At 42.3% G+C, this 15,996-nt stretch overlaps 1 protein-coding gene across 2 annotated transcripts in view; it reads right to left on the bottom strand.

The window, feature by feature from the left end:
* LOC127034557 (transmembrane protein 132D-like) overlaps positions 1-15,996 on the bottom strand; it is a 410,372-nt gene that overhangs the window by 66,099 nt on the left and 328,277 nt on the right. The gene's annotated exons all lie outside the window — the stretch shown is intronic.

Below are 15,996 nucleotides of genomic sequence, written 5' to 3'. Positions count from 1 at the left end.
TAAAAGACCAAACAACAAATCCTTGGTTTAGATGTTTCCTCCTCACCTACATTTCTGTCACCAGACACCAGCTCTCCTCTTCTTCACCTAGCCTTTCAAAAATGAAGCTTGTGTTAATTTTCAATTGACCTCCCAAGAATTGCTGGCACAGAGGATGTGACAAGTGTAGAGTAAGTTGCACCAAGTGGAAGGTAACACTTAGGACTGGTCTACACTAACGAGGGGGAGCTCGATCTAAGTTATGCAACTTCAGCTATGTGAATAACATAGCTGAAGTTGACATACTTAGATCTACTTACTGCGGTGTCTTCGCTGCGGAGTGTTGATGGGAGACGCTCACCCATTGATTCCCCTTGCACTTCTTGTTGAGGTGGAGTACTGGAGTCAACGCTACAGCGATTGGCGGTCAATTTATCGCATCTATATTAGACACGATAAATCGACCCCTGCTGGATCGATCGCTGCTCGTCAATCTGGCGGGTAGCGTAGACAAGCCCTTAGGAGTGAAATCCTTACCTCTTGCAAGACAATGGGATTGACTTCCGTGGGGCCAGGATTTCCATTTACATGTGTCAGATCTCTCCTTATAGAACTCAATAGCTATGCTCAGAACACTGTAGCAATGCAGCACTGTATGATATTAGCCAGGTGTGGTGTTTTAATGAGAGGTCAGTTTTTAATGGTCTAGCCAGCCTGATGAGGTAGAAAGAACAAAATCATTCTCTTGGGGATGGCTGAGGAGCGGGTTCTGGTACCCTGATCTTTAAATAGTATGAGTCAGCAATATATGGAGGAGGCAATGTGTCTGGTCTGACTTGGATGAGTGCTAGATCCCATCACTCAGAATGCCCCCTTCTTTAACCCAGTGTTCATTATTTAATTACTGATATTTATTATTTCTATTATAGTAGTGCCAGGCTCCGACCTGAGACTGGGGACCCATTATGCTAGGTGCAGTACACAGAATGAGAGACAGTACCTGAGAATGGACAGTTTAAACGGAGCGGCAGTGACTTTCCTCAGATCACACACCTGGCCAGTGGCAGAGCCAGAAATAGCTTCCAGGTCTCCTGACTCCCAGTCCAGTGCTCTATCCACTAAACGCAGCTGCCTCTCATACAGCTGCACATGTATGGCAGTAGCTCTGTGCTTCAAGAGTTGCCCTAATTCTGTCCAGCGAAGTTCTGGTGCCAAACTTCTTTTGTCATCAGAGCTGTTAGGGTTCTCCCCCTTCCCTGATTGCCACTCAGTGAGTATCAGTCAGCTATTAGAGGATGTCATCTGGAGGAGATTCCACACAGTATGAGCATGCAAGTACCCAGTATCTATCAGTGGCTACTTTAGGAGACCTCTTCATGCTGATTTCAGTTAACAGCCCTGTTGGTCACCTGAAAGTACCACCATGTTTTAAGCCTTGTCCTTTAACCATTGGAGCCCTGCTCCAGGCTGTATTCTGTAGCCACGGACGTTCTATGAAAACCTCAGAGAAAACAGTGCTCACATAGTTAGAGGAAGGATGGTGCAGTGGTAAAAAGGCTCTAGTCTAGAACATAGGAAATCCGGAATCAATTTCCTGCTTTGTCAAAGACTTCCTGAGTGACCTTAGGCAAGTCACTTAACCTCTCTGTGCCTCAGTCTTCCATCTGTGAAATGGGGACAATAGTACTTCCATAGCTCATCGAGGTGTTGTGAGGCTAAATACACTAAGCACTGTGTGGTGCTCCGATACTGTGGTAATTAGGGCTGTATAAACACAGGCAATGAGCCTCAGTCTCCACTGCTCTCCACTTTGCATAGTTGGTTATGCCATTGCAGAGAGAATTTAAAATGCAATCAATCAGATCAAGGGTAAGTGATTACAAAGAGAGCAGGGCACTGGAGAATCAGAACCAATGTGTCTCGTTCTTAGAGCTTGGGATGGTGAGGCTGGAAACTACCCTGACTCTGCCACTTGTTTGCCATGTGACCTTGGGCGAGTTGCTTCATCTGTTTGTGTCTCAGTCTCCCTTCTGTAAAATGGGGATAATACATATCTCAAAAAGTAAAGCTGTCTGAAAAGTGCTTTGAGCTCTTTACATGAAATGAGCTATATAAGTGAATAGTATTACTATTATATCACTATTGCCACATGTATTCCAAAAGGACTATTACCTGCTTGCTGCATTACTTATACATTTAAGGATTGCGGCTCAGATTATATGACTACATTTTGACTCAGAAACACAGTACGAAATTGGGCTCTTGGTTACCCTGGCGTAACTTCATTGTCTTCTCTGCAGTTATCCTTGATTTACACTAAGGGAAACAGAGAGAACAATTTGGCTCCTGCTTTCTTCCATTCCTAATTACAAGGCGCTGCTCATTCCTGGAGAGGTTTTAAGCTTTTCAAAACCAGGCCTCTGAATAAAGGAATATCCCATAGAACAAGAGCTCCTTGATTTCAACTGGTTCTTATGAACTAAAGGCTTCCAAAGCCCCCCGCCCCGCGAGTGCTAACTTCTCATTATCTAAATAGCTCATGCTATGGGTTCTGAGCCTGACTTGATTTCACTTGTGGAAGGAAACAAAGTAAGATTGAAACCACGTAGTCAGAAGACAATGACTCCCCCTGCTGCCTCTTGGGGTAGAGAGAGGGGAAGCACTGGATCTCTCTCATCTAAAGGCTGGGGATAAAAAAAGGCTCTTCACACTCTTTAAGGAACAGACACTTTATCTGGGATCAAAGCAGTATCTAAAGAAGGAAAAAAACCTCCTCGTCTTTTGATAGCTGCCTTGCCAGAGTCTGCCCATGCAACCTCATGATCTTTAAGGGGAGCGGGAAATAGAATTTTACAAAAAGAACGGTAAAGAAGAAAGGCCTCCTTATCCCCCAACCAGTCCCCAAACCCTTCAGATATTCTGAAATTACAAGTCACACAAAGGTAAATGACTCTAAGGACCGCCGGCCTGCAGCATGAGGCCCAGCAGTCGTGGGCATACGATTGCTCTCAGAACGGAACATATTTTTCTGGCAACCAGGATCTTCGGGAGGTTTACAACAAAATATTCAGATGATTTAATTTTTTTCTTTAATCTGAGGCATCACTGAGAGTCTCCTGCATACTGTATAGATAGGGCTCTATTTTGCAAACCTTATATCCACTTGGGGGCGGGGAGGCTTCCCCTAACCAGTAGCCCCACCACAGCCAATGGAACAGCTACTAGGCACAGATAAGAATTGTAGAACCAAGACCTTAGGCCCTCTTTCTGCAGTCCCTTGTGCATGTGCTTCATTTCAACAGGACTACTCACGGTAATAAAGTTACGTTGGCAGGATCCAGGCCTTAGTATTAAGCTGGAACTGGTATGTGAGTGACCTGATCTCTCTAGTCTGTACCGTATAGTGCAGGCCCTTGCTGGAACTCCATATAGAGAAGGAAAGTTTATAATGAGCTTTTGCAAACAATCTGACTAATGAGATTCATAGATTCATAGACTCTAGGACTGGAAGGGACCTCGAGAGGTCATCGAGTCCTGTCCCCTGCCCTCATGGCAGGACCAAATACTGTCTAGACCATCCCTAATAGACATTTATCTAACCTACTCTTAAATATCTCCAGAGATGGAGATTCCACAACCTCCCGAGGCAATTTATTCCAGTGTTTAACTACCCCAGTTAGGAACTTTTTCCTAATGTCCAACCTAAATCTCCCTTGCTGCAGTTTAAGCCCATTGCTTCTTGTTCTATCATTAGAGGCTAAGGTGAACAAGTTTTCTCCCTCCTCCTGATGACACCCTTTTAGATACCTGAAAACTGCTATCATGTCCCCTCTCAGTCTTCTCTTTTCCAAACTAAAGAAACCCAATTCTTTCAGCCTTCCTTCATAGGTCATGTTCTTAAGACCTTTAATCATTCTTGTTGCTCTTCTCTGGACCCTCTCCAATTTCTCCACATCTTTCTTGAAATGCAGAGCCCAGAACTGGACACAATACTCCAGTTGAGGCCTAACCAGCGCAGAGTAGAGCGGAAGAATGACTTCTCGTGTCTTGTCTACAACACACCTGTTAATGCATCCCAGAATCACGTTTGCTTTTTTTGCAACAGTATCACACTGTTGACTCATATTTAGCTTGTGGTCCACTATGACCCCTAGATCTCTTTCTGTCATACTCCTTCCTAGACAGTCTCTTCCCATTCTGTATGTGTGAAACTGATTGTTCCTTCCTAAGTGGAGCACTTTGCATTTGTCTTTATTGAACTTCATCTGGTTTACCTCAGACCATTTCTCCAATTTGTCCAGATCATTTTGAATTTTGACCCTGTCCTCCAAAGCAGTTGCAGTCCCTCCCAGTTTGGTATGGTCTGCAAACTTAATAAGCATACTTTCTATGCCAACATCTAAGTCGTTGATGAAGATATTGAACAGAGCCGGTCCCAAAACAGACCCCCGCGGAACCCCACTTGTTATACCTTTCCAGCAGGATTGGGAGCCATTAATAACTACTCTCTGAGTATGGTTATCCAGCCAAATATGCACCCACCATATAGTAGCCCCATCTAAATTGTATTTTGAGATATGCTGCTCAAAATGAAAAGTTGTCCCCAGTGTGACAGGGTCAGGCCAGATGGCTACAGGAGAGTGACAGAAGGTGGCCAAACTGAGGGCTGCTGTGAATCCTCAAGGCAAGTAAATCCGCCAGTAAGCGCAGGACCCTCCAAAGGAGGAACTCTGTCACACTAGTTAACAGCTAGTGGAGGACGAACCTCAAAATGTTCATGAGTTTGCTCAGAGAAGCAGCTAGCCGTTCTAAAGCTTATCAGAACCATATCTGACTCTCTTTGGTCTGCAAACAATGGTTTGGAATATGATGAACATAGACAGCATCATAACATTTCTGGTACTTCTGACACTCAAGTGAGCTAGAAAAACATGGGAGCAGCCTCTTGTTATGGATTTCACCAGAGAGGTTCTGGCAAAGGAATGTAAAAATGAAAAGCAGCATAAACAAAGTTAATCTAATGCACTGGTAGTTTAGATTTGGACCGAGTTTTGGGTAGAGTTTCAAGTATTAGTGTTATCTTTTAATAACCCAGAGACACAGGCAGACTATGAACCACTGGCTGAAGGAGGGTAGCCCCCAGCCCCGCCCCTTCCACCCGAGCCCCAGCCTCTTCCACGCCTCTCTTCCCTCTGCCAAAGCCCAGAGCCCCGCACCGCGGCCACTGGTCCATCCCCAGGCCAGGCCCCCCCCCCGCACTCCGGAACACTGGGCTGGCAGCGTGGTCCCAACCTGCCGACCCCAATGCACAAGGAGGGCAGGCAGTGCGGCCCCAGCCCCAGAGCACCCTTAGCCCCAGAGCACCGGGCGGGCCTCGCCACCCCAGCCCCAGCCTGAGCCGGGGCCACAGCACAGGGAAGAGTGGGAGGGGGGGCGTGGGAGGGGCCATGCCTGACTGTTTGGGGAGGCCCTCCCCCAGCCTGTGATACCTGCTGCCCCTGCCCAAGACAACCAGCTGGATCTGTCCCATGGCACTAGGTATTGTATAAATGCAGGCAGACCCTGGCCCCTACTCCAACTGTATCCTTACAGTTTAAAGACTACGTTCCAGCAGACATGGATGCATGTGCTTAATTTCATACACTTGAATAGTCTCATTGCCATCAGTGAGGCTACTCAAAGGCATAAAAATAAGTGTTTGTGGGATAAGAACCTAAACAAAGTTGGTTCTTGCTTTGTTTAGAGACTGTCTTTTACCCCAAACTCAGGATCCAATCACTCAGATTTCAAGGGATTCAAAATCTGGATCCTGATCCAAACTCTAGATCCAGCTCAAAGCAGCCTGCTTGTCCATTCCTAAAAAAGCATGGGTTGCATGATGCCAAGCTCCTATCAGCTTGACACAATACAACATTGTCACTTTTTAAAGGACCACAAAGGTCTCCTCAGAAACTTTGCAAATTTTTTAAAGAAAGATTTCTAAAATAAGATCATGATTTCCCATCAGCAAGCATCAAAGCACTTGGTGAATGCAAATTAGACAAATCCACCTGATACTTCAAGAGAGGTGCAAAGTGAAACGAGCAATAATCAGAATCGGTTTGCAGCAGCCAAAACTTATTGTTTCTGCACAGTTTTCAGCAACTCCACCTGTATGCACTTAGAGAAATTTTTCTTTAGATATCTGATCTGCATTTCTCATTTGAACGTAGAAGTGTGAAATGAATTTACAACAATTAAAAGAGCAGGGCTATGAAAAATGTTTCTTCAGTCATTTGTTTAATGGCTAGAAAAGGCTTAATGTTCCCATGGTGAAAATAAATAAAAAATTTATTTCATTCCAAGGAAACAAACATGATACTTATTTAGCCTATACAGAGATTTATAATGCAAATTCCCAACATGTAAGCTATAAATCTAAAACAGTTACTAATTTAAAAGTGATATTTTCTGCTGCTAAAATGATACTGGAATCTTTTGAAGAAATATTATATTCTTTGTCCACAGCCATCATGGGTTAGAGGAGACTTGATGCCAGAGGAATACAACTAGGAATACTTATGGGCTTTGAAAGGCTTAATCCTAATATTCTGTCCAGTAAAAGTTGATTCCCGGAGCAACTGTAAAAAGCTGCTGATCTTTTATAACCGTTATATAGTGTATTTTGGTGCACATCTCTATAATTCAGGCACACCAAAACCCAATAATAAATAAAATGATAATAGCCTATGAAAGGATTTCTCTCCCCATAATGGGAGTGGGCATATCTAGTAAGATTCATATCAAACCACTGAGGTTATAAACTCCTCCAGAAGAAACACATTGAGAAGCTTCACACAGCAACCATCTTTTTAACCAGAAAGGCAAACGTGAATGCCTATTAGTTGCCCATCTGTAACTGGCAGTGTCCCTGCAACTTAATTTCCCTTAGGATGCCATTTGCCCTATAATTACTACACTGAAAGAAAGGAATAACATCTTTGTAAATCTTGTGATTCTTCCCCTTCCTCCCGGTAGCTCTTCCTTTGCCCTACGCTTACAGCCAAATGGTCGTCTTCATATGACTACCTGAATAAACAAGCAGACGACTGACTCATGCTTAATGTCTGAGGTTCTGCATTGGATTCATAATAGGGCCACTTTGTTTCATATTAAAGTACAAAGCGGTGATCATCGACATTCCCTTCCAAAAGCACTTCAACAGGATTTAAGAATTTATTTTAGTAGCCTTTCCCCCTTGCCCTTACAAGCCACACAATACCACAAGCAACCGTGAACAAGGCACCAGTTTTTTTTTCAAAGGCGACCCACAGGCATGTTTCCTCAAAATAACTTGAGCTGATTTGCAGCACACAGCCTTTAGCTCTGAGGACAAGCAGCAAAATACAAGGAAGCTTGAAATATGAGCTCTGGAAATGGTGTTTTAAATATATAGATTCTGATTTCAATGGAGCTACTCTGGATTTACATCTGAGCACAGAAACTGGCTCTTGATTTTCAGAGTTGGAGGACGGAATCGGAATTCTAAATGACATACTGATTTTTTAAAGAGCTTTCAGTTATTTCACAACAGAAATTAGTATGTGGGATACATATGAATAAACATATTAATGTTCAATACATCTGCTGTGCTTCATTTCTTTATACAAACAAAGGAAAGAAGCATTAAATGGTCATTGAAATACTATAACTTATTGCCAGAGTGCCAGATCTCAATCTCAATTTGTTTAAACTAAAGGAAACTATCCATATTTGACACCTGTTTTGTGACACACATATGTTCCTTACTGTTTTTATTAGGTATCTCAGCCTTTGGGTTTAATGTCTACAGACTGTACAAGGGAAGAGAATAACAGTTATCAAAACCTCTTAAGGTCAAGTACATGCCACCAAATGAGAATGAATAGTTCATCTTAAAACTGTCTTACTTGGCACTCACTGGTACTCACTCATTTTCCTCATAGATTTTCCATGTATCAGTCTCCAGAGCATTAATCTGGGTGTCACCCAGAATCCCACTGCTGTTTATTTAAATGAGGTCTAGCTTCTCCTTCTCTTCTGCTGGAAGCCATCTTAGCTGTATCACAGAATCCATGCCTCAGTCATGCATAACTAATTTAAAATCTTATTTAGCATCAAGTCTCAGAATTAAGAAGCTAAGTGACAGCTGTTTAATTAACTCCTTAAGCTGATTAGACAGCATTACAGAAATCCCCCCAAGGAAGAGTTTATAACTGTCAAGAGAACCGAAGGCTATGTTAATGCTTCTGTTTAAATTTAGTAAGCTTCTAAACCAATAAAACTATAAATGCTTGACATCCTCAAGGATGTGGTCAAATTCAGCTTTTTTCCTTATGTTAACCACTACAAGGGTGGGCAACAAAAACAACAACATAGCGGAGATTTGCTGAACAAGAAAGCTAAAGGGGGGAAATAGAAAGCAAACAGCAGTGTCCTGTGAAACGGTTCATGTTTATTAATTCCTAATACCTGATATTTGATTATATCGGATTAGTCCGCAGTCCTGGAGTGAAGCTGAGACCACACTTAAAGTGTAGAGTCATCTTGCAGCTCCTTGTTGTGAGGACAAAGTTTTAATTAATTGGTTTATAGCTTGAAGACATCTTTGAATTGTATGATTAAGGCAGATGAAGTGGGAGTTTTAAAGCCAGGCACAGAGGCTAGTTGCATGACAGAGCGGCACAGATGGGACATTCCCAAGCAACTTGCTTGGCTGAAACATACTATCTCCAACTGCAGGCTTTCCGAAATCATGAGTCAGAATCCCCCCAGAATCATAAGCTTGACTTAAAAATCATGAGCCAAAAAAAACATCCTTGCCTCCCCTGACCAAAAAAACCCCATCATAGTTTGGGTTCTTTTAATTTGCTTTCTGGTTCCTGAGTCTGCAGGGTGCACACAGATTGTATTTCCCAGCTTTCCTCAGCAACCATCAGAACTAGAGACTGGCTTAAAAAAACCAGATTGTGCAAACTTGACAATCATACTTCTCTTTAACACGCGTGCACATATTAGTGTAAACAGTGACACTGAAGGTTACTGTATCTGAACTATATTAAATGGAGGGAGGGGACTGTCCTTCTTCTATTCAGTTTCCTTACTCTGTTCATTTGCCAGCATGTGGTGTATAATCAGTTTCACTGTTTCCCATGTATGGACAAGATGGGTTTCTGTTCCAAAAAGCCTCCTTAGTCCACAGAGCCCTCAGCATCAGCTTAAGTTTAAGCACGTGATCAATGTGAAGCCCACTTTTAAGTGCTTTCCTGAATAAGGATGAATTTAAGCATGTGCTTAACTGCCTTCCTGAACTGGGGCCATAGTCATCTCCCTCTGCTGACGGTGTGGGACTTTCACACAGCAACAAGGGATAGAAACATATTTTTAAATAGGAAAATGTGATTGTGAAAGCACAAAAATTCATAAAATGAGTGAGGGAGCAGAAGCAGTAACTGAAACGACTTAATCACCCCTCTCTCTCTCTCTCTCTCTCAAAAAGAGACTATATTTCAAGACGTTGGGGTCCTTTTAAAAATAAACAACAACAAAAAATCCCATTCTCTACCAGGACAGGCAGTTTGCTTCTTTCCCCATCCTCTGTACCTGTGAAAATACTCCTCAAAACAGTCTGGAGAGAGTAACAATAACATGACATAACCCAACAGTGCCTTCTATCCAGGGAGTCCAAAGCACTTTATTTATTAACTAAGCCTCACAACACTACTGGTAGATTGCTCTCCTATGTTCTGGATCACGGGGACTGCTGGTAGCTAGATTATTGCCACATGACTGAGGTGTTGTCACTTGTGATCTCCAAGGTCTGTCAGAAAATTACAATATGAGAAAACTGCTCCTGGTGGCAAGATGACTTTGCCATCTGGGATGCCTCTCCTGAGTATGTGGCATGCATCTTGCTTGAAATTTCTTGGTAGCATGTTAGGGTGAGGTCTCAATTACTTTTTAGAAATGAAGCAACAATTGGAGATCCAAGCTAGTGCAAAGTAGAGAGGTGGCTGCAGATCCCTTAAATGTTGTACAGGCATGGCAGTTCCTCCAGTAGGCTACAGCATGAAATATCTGTTTTACCTCACTGATACAGCCTATTCTGGATCCAGCTTCTCCTTTCTCCACAATCCAAACAGCAGTGAAATATTCTGATGCAAGAACTAACCTTTAACCTTAAGAAGGGCAACACACACACATTCTCTCTCTCTCTCCAAAATGTCATTTGGAAATAATTTGCATAATTAAAATTTTATTTTAAAAAACTCATTTAAAAAAAATAAGTTAATATATTCCTTAAAATCTAATCTTGAATGAAATTCTTAAACATAATATAGCTCAAAACTTAATAAGCTCTTATTTAATAATACATATGTGGATGCAACATTATTACCCACCAGAGCCAATGTAAAATGTACATAAATGAATTAAATTATATTCTCATTTTATTAAAGATCTCATGTACTTGTAATAGGCTTAAAAATCCACTTAATTTAAACAATGTCTCAATAAGAAGCAATGACATACATTGAATACATGTTTGCCAGAGGCTGGGAATGAGCGACAGGTAATGGATCACTTGATGATTACCTGTGTTCTGCTCATTCCTTCTGGGGCACCTGGCATTGGCCATTGTCAGAAGACAGGATACTGGGCTAGATGGCCCTTTGGTCTGATCCAGTATGGCTGTTCTTATGTAAGATACCATGAGTAACCATATTAGGATACTGTACATAGGCGCATAGTGAGTGATGACATCCATGATCTCAGTCATCTAGCTACCTATCTTCCTACTTAATCATCTGTGGGTTTTCTATAGGGCCCATCTCCACGGTGTCTATAACTTAGAGGGGTCAATGTATAGTGTCTCATGGTTTCCTTGTACTCTCTCGTCTATCTGTCTGTATCCATTTGTTGTCCTTTGTCTTATATTTAAATTGTAACCTCTTTTGGGTACCGAGTGTCTCTTTGTTCTGTGTTTGTACAACACCTAATATAACTGAATCTATTTCCTCATGTTAAGTATCCTCACACCTTCTATGGTCATCTCGATTATCACTTCAAACATTTTCTTTCCTTCTGCTGATGACAGCTCATCTCAATTGATTGACCTCTTACAGTTGGTACAGCTACTTCCACCTTTTCATGTTCTCTGTATGTATAAATATCTTCCTGCTGTATGTTCCACTCTACGCATCCGATGAAGTGGGCTGTAGCCCATGAAAGCTTATGCTCAAACAAATGTGTTAGTCTCTAAGGTGCCACAAGTACTCCTGTTCTTTTTGTGGATACAGACTACCATGGCTGCTACTCTGAAACTTAATATAATGGGGTCCTCACTGATGATCAGGGCTCCTAGGCTATGGTAATAATAATTAGCTTATGAATTTTAAAAACCTGCTTCTTCCCATGAAACAACTCCAGTTTTGGTATTTCAATCCATAAAACCTACCATGTGGTCAGCTTTTAAGGAACTAAAATGAAACCACAAAACTCAATCTTAAAAATCCAGAGAGAACAAAACATTTCACTTTGAAGCTCAATTAAACTTTTATGGGTCAAAAAAGTTTCACATGAAACTCAGCTGGTTTCATTTCCAAAAATAGCTGAGTTTTGCTATAAAAAGTTCACACAGCTCCAGTAACTACCCTGCTACCACACTGGCTCAACAGTGACATAAGGTCAAAATCACACTTGGTGTAGGCAGTAGCATCTCCACCAATGCCAGGATCTGTGCCCACTCACCTCAACAGGGATATTTGGCTCAGATCGCGAGAGGCAACAACTTGCCCTTAAAGGCCAAAACCTAGATGAAACATTAAAAAAGTGTTTCCAAAAGTTCTTGGACTGCATTTGCACAAAGCTGAATATTGTAGATTTTATTGTACTTTTTGAATCAATAGAGAAAATAAATTAGTGTAACAAATGAAACAGATGTTGAATTTCTAGAGGGGATTCATTAATGCCGTAATTTTTGTCAATAACAATATATACTCAAATTTGTGGGTTTTTAAAAAATTTTTGGTCAATAACTGGTTAACTGGCTAATAATTGAGAATTGCACCTACGGGTAGCCAGTCAAACCACCTGATTCTGTCCAAACATGACATGTCCCAGAGCACCAGCATTTCTGGGCCTGTTTATAAGGGAGATTCTCCAGGGTACTACTGTAGGGAATGAGTGGGCAGCTTTGGTGAAGACAATCAGTGAAACTCAGCCAGTGGGATACTAAAAAGTACAGCTGTCAAATTTCCCACTTAAAAACAGAGAGCAGTCAATGACTGGATTTTGCTCAAGGGAAGAAGTCAACACATGAAGGCCACCAAAACAGCTGCCCCTCCTACCTCTTATGGCACCCTTGGCATGCAGAGAACATTCTTGACATGAAATTATTTTTAACCTCTGTGAGGAAGCTGACCTCTGGAAATCACTATGAGCGACTCATTCTTTCAAGGATAAGATATGGGAACTTTCATCTCTGAATACTGGATACAATTTACCGCAGCCAAATTAGAGTTTAATCAAAAGGACAAAAATATCCAAAACCCGATGAGGAACAAATCTTTGGAAATATCTCAGCTCAACAAATAGACTGATAGTTCTATGTGTGGCCAATATGGAGTCTGAAGAGGTAATGGCTGGATTTTAAAAAGGGCAGAGCCTTTAATATTATGACCAATAATACCTTTAGGGAAAGAAGAACCCGTCTAAGACTCATCTCATACTGCAAGGCATAAGCTGTTAACGACAAGGGCCAAGAAGGAATGAAATGCACCTCATCTTGACACAGTAGGCAAGTGCTAACTATGTAATTTGGTGAAACAAAGGTGTGTTTCAATATGGCAAATGCTATATTCATGTGTTTCTGTGCATGACCAATGAACGTCATAGCATAACACCCAGGAGTTCTGGCAGCTCATTGTGTAGCTCAGGAATGAAAAGGCCAATTAAGGCTCAATGCACAGAATATCCAGCTGTATTTTTTATATGATTCATTCCATCTCGTTAAAGTGTGGCTCTAATCTGTTAAAACTGGATTGTGGCTTCCACATTCATTGTGACTGACAGACTCCAGATCAAATTTGCTCTGCTTACAGGTGGAAATATTTTCCTAACTGTTGGCCCTGCAGACTCACCCAAGTGTCTTAAATTCTAGCTGGTTTTTTTTCTGGCTTGTGCATCATCATCAGTAACTCAAATTCTGCCTAAGTTACACCTGCATTGCCGCAGTATTTTCAAAGGGATTGCACAGATGCAGTTCATGGCAGAATACAGTCCTATAATTCTCAGGGATGCACAAGCCCGAATAGACTTTATCTCCCTCTCTCACAGCAGAAAATGGCTCAGCACATTGTATCCTTTCCCCCTAACCTTTGCCTGTCTTTTCTGTGTAGATTGTAAATTCTTTGGCGCATGGGCTCTCTCTTACTCTATAGTTGTACAGTGCCTAGCACAGAATTCAGCTGGGATCTCTAGGCATGACTTCAATACAAATAAAAGTAATTGGAGTAAAACATATTATTCTTTTCCTTAGGTTAAGAGATACAGGTCTGACATACACACAGGGAGCAAAACCTGTAAGTAAGCACGGGACCATTTTGATACAGTTATTTTGCAGAGTGGAACTAAACTATTTCAAGCTTCTACTTTTTGTTGAGGAATCCTTGCAGCAGGTACTGTGCAAATTGTACCTGAAGTCTGCTGGAGAGTGCTGAGCTGATTACTGCAGGGCCAGTTTGGAACATTGGCAGTAAGCTACAGAGTGGTATAATATCTGCTTCAGACCCAGGTGGTGGTGGAGTCAAATTCTCAGATTTCTGTTGGGGGGTTTAAAAAGCTAGTTTAAAAAAACATTTACATTTCTCCCACATTTAAAATGGCCCATACCCCCTTCATGTTTTGACTTTTAACTTCTTGAAATTGGACTCATGGCAAGTCAGAGACTGGTGATCTGGTGGTTGTCGGCGATAAGAAATATAGGATGACACCAGAAAACTGCCGTGTACATTGGCTGCTTATCAAAGTCATACAACTATGCAAGCTCTGAAGTCTGTGGGTTGTCAGACTCTGATTCTTCTGAGAAATCACTAATTAATATACAGGCTCCAAACTCTAATTCCATGAAGCTCTGTATGCATATTTGATGTTGGTCTCTAGACAGAGTACTTTAGCTGATAATCAACAGTGCTCACTCTTAAAAAAATACTTGGTTAGGTTTTCCTCTTTGCTTTTTCCTAAGCAAAGCTTTTCTACATTGCTACGGGGGGAAAAATGCATGTCTGATTGTCAAAGGAAGCCGACTTTTCAGAAGAGCAAAGCTAGGAGATCTGGCCCAAGGTACACAAATACACTACTGTATCTGATGCTGCTGAATTGCTGAGACTGGTGAGACTAGTAGGGACATGTCATGCAAAATTAGCTAAGCCCAATCAAGATTTCACACATGGAGCCAGGATATCAGCTCCTGGATTGATGTGCTAGCATGCTGGTTCTTTTGATTCTTGGGCCCATAGTTAAGAAATCTAATGGAAAGGTTGGTGCCCTAGGGGTCCGGTACTCTTATGAGGAAGAAGATGGGATAGTGTTCAGGGATTTCCAGCAACAAAATGAAAGATTTAGGATATCACTTCAAGGGAAAGATCTCATCCAGTCCCTGGAAATGTAATTTAGCAGAGTCAATATTTGCAGCTCTGCACTGCAGAGTCTAGCAGAACCAGAAAGTCTGGGATCAGACTGAATGGCATAGATTTGCTTTGATGGAGGGAGAATTTAAAAGTGCCCAAACAAATCACTGGCTCTGCCTAATGTGTCCTCTTTTTTTTCTTTTCCCTCTGCTTGGCTGCTGAACTTAGTGGGCTCCACCCTGAATCTTGCTTCAGCCGTTGGGTGCCTCTCTTGCACAGCTAGCTCCTGTGCCAACCCCTTTGCAGTCACTGGTGTAAGGGGCATGCCAGGCTGTACAGTAGCACCGTACTGAATTTCAGCCATTCCCACCTGGCAGACAGCTCCTTGGGGGCCTAGCCCAGGGGATCAGGAAGCTGCAAAGTGCTTCCTGCACTTGGTGTGTCCAGTGTGCACTGAGCACAGCTGAGAACTGAGGCTGTTGTTCGAGTGATAAGGCTGCCTTGCTCAACTGTGCTAATGCCTATAGCCCATTATCCACTCTTCCCTCCCCAGCCCCAATCCTACTCGTCTGCCTTTGCTTTGACCGGTAGTGGTCAGTAATATGAGGAAGGACACATTAGAGCAATCCGGTGACCAGGCAGATTTTATATTTTATGTATTTCTAAAGCACCCATTGCCGTGGCGCAAACACTGATGAGAGCATTTCCTCAAATCCTGCACATCACTGGGAAACTGGGCTCCAGCACAATGCGGCCCCCAATTCAGGACATGCGGGATTCAACTAGGTACGTAAACAGGCAGTGCCCATGGAAATTCAAGTCTTTATTCTCGGAGTGTTTAGCTCTTTCTTGTGTTTTATCAGCAAATGGATTCACACCTGAAAACATCTTCAGTGCAGTCTTTCGGAGTGTGATGAAGCATCAGCTGCGCTCTGCCTGCGTTATTTAAGAGAGGTTTCATTTGTGATTTAAAACACTGCACGTCCTTCCCTGCAGTGAGCCCTTCAATTATTTTCAGATACCAAATCATGACCAGCTGTTTGCCTTGGTGGCTCCTGTTTCCTTTGTCTGTCACTTGTTTGCACTGAGCGCTTGAAGGCTGACTTACATGGGCAGAGAGGCATTGGTTCACCACTTCAGTGCTCCCTCATTTCCAGGTGCATCTGCACAGAACACACCTCCTCTGCCTCTGGGTATGCCAGGCACTAACCTCAATAAACACATTGGACTGTTTTGTGCCTTTCATTTGACATTCTTGTGTTCGCCCATAAGAACCTTGATGAATTGGTCTCGCTTTCCCTAGCTGCCTTTCCAGCTCATCAACACTTCCTCCCCTCCACCAACTTTCCCAACGTTTAATACCTACCAGCCA

This window comes from Gopherus flavomarginatus, chromosome 15, assembly GCF_025201925.1.
Source record: "Gopherus flavomarginatus isolate rGopFla2 chromosome 15, rGopFla2.mat.asm, whole genome shotgun sequence".
Taxonomy (NCBI): Eukaryota; Metazoa; Chordata; order Testudines; family Testudinidae; genus Gopherus; species Gopherus flavomarginatus.
This window is presented reverse-complemented; position numbering and strand designations above follow the sequence as displayed.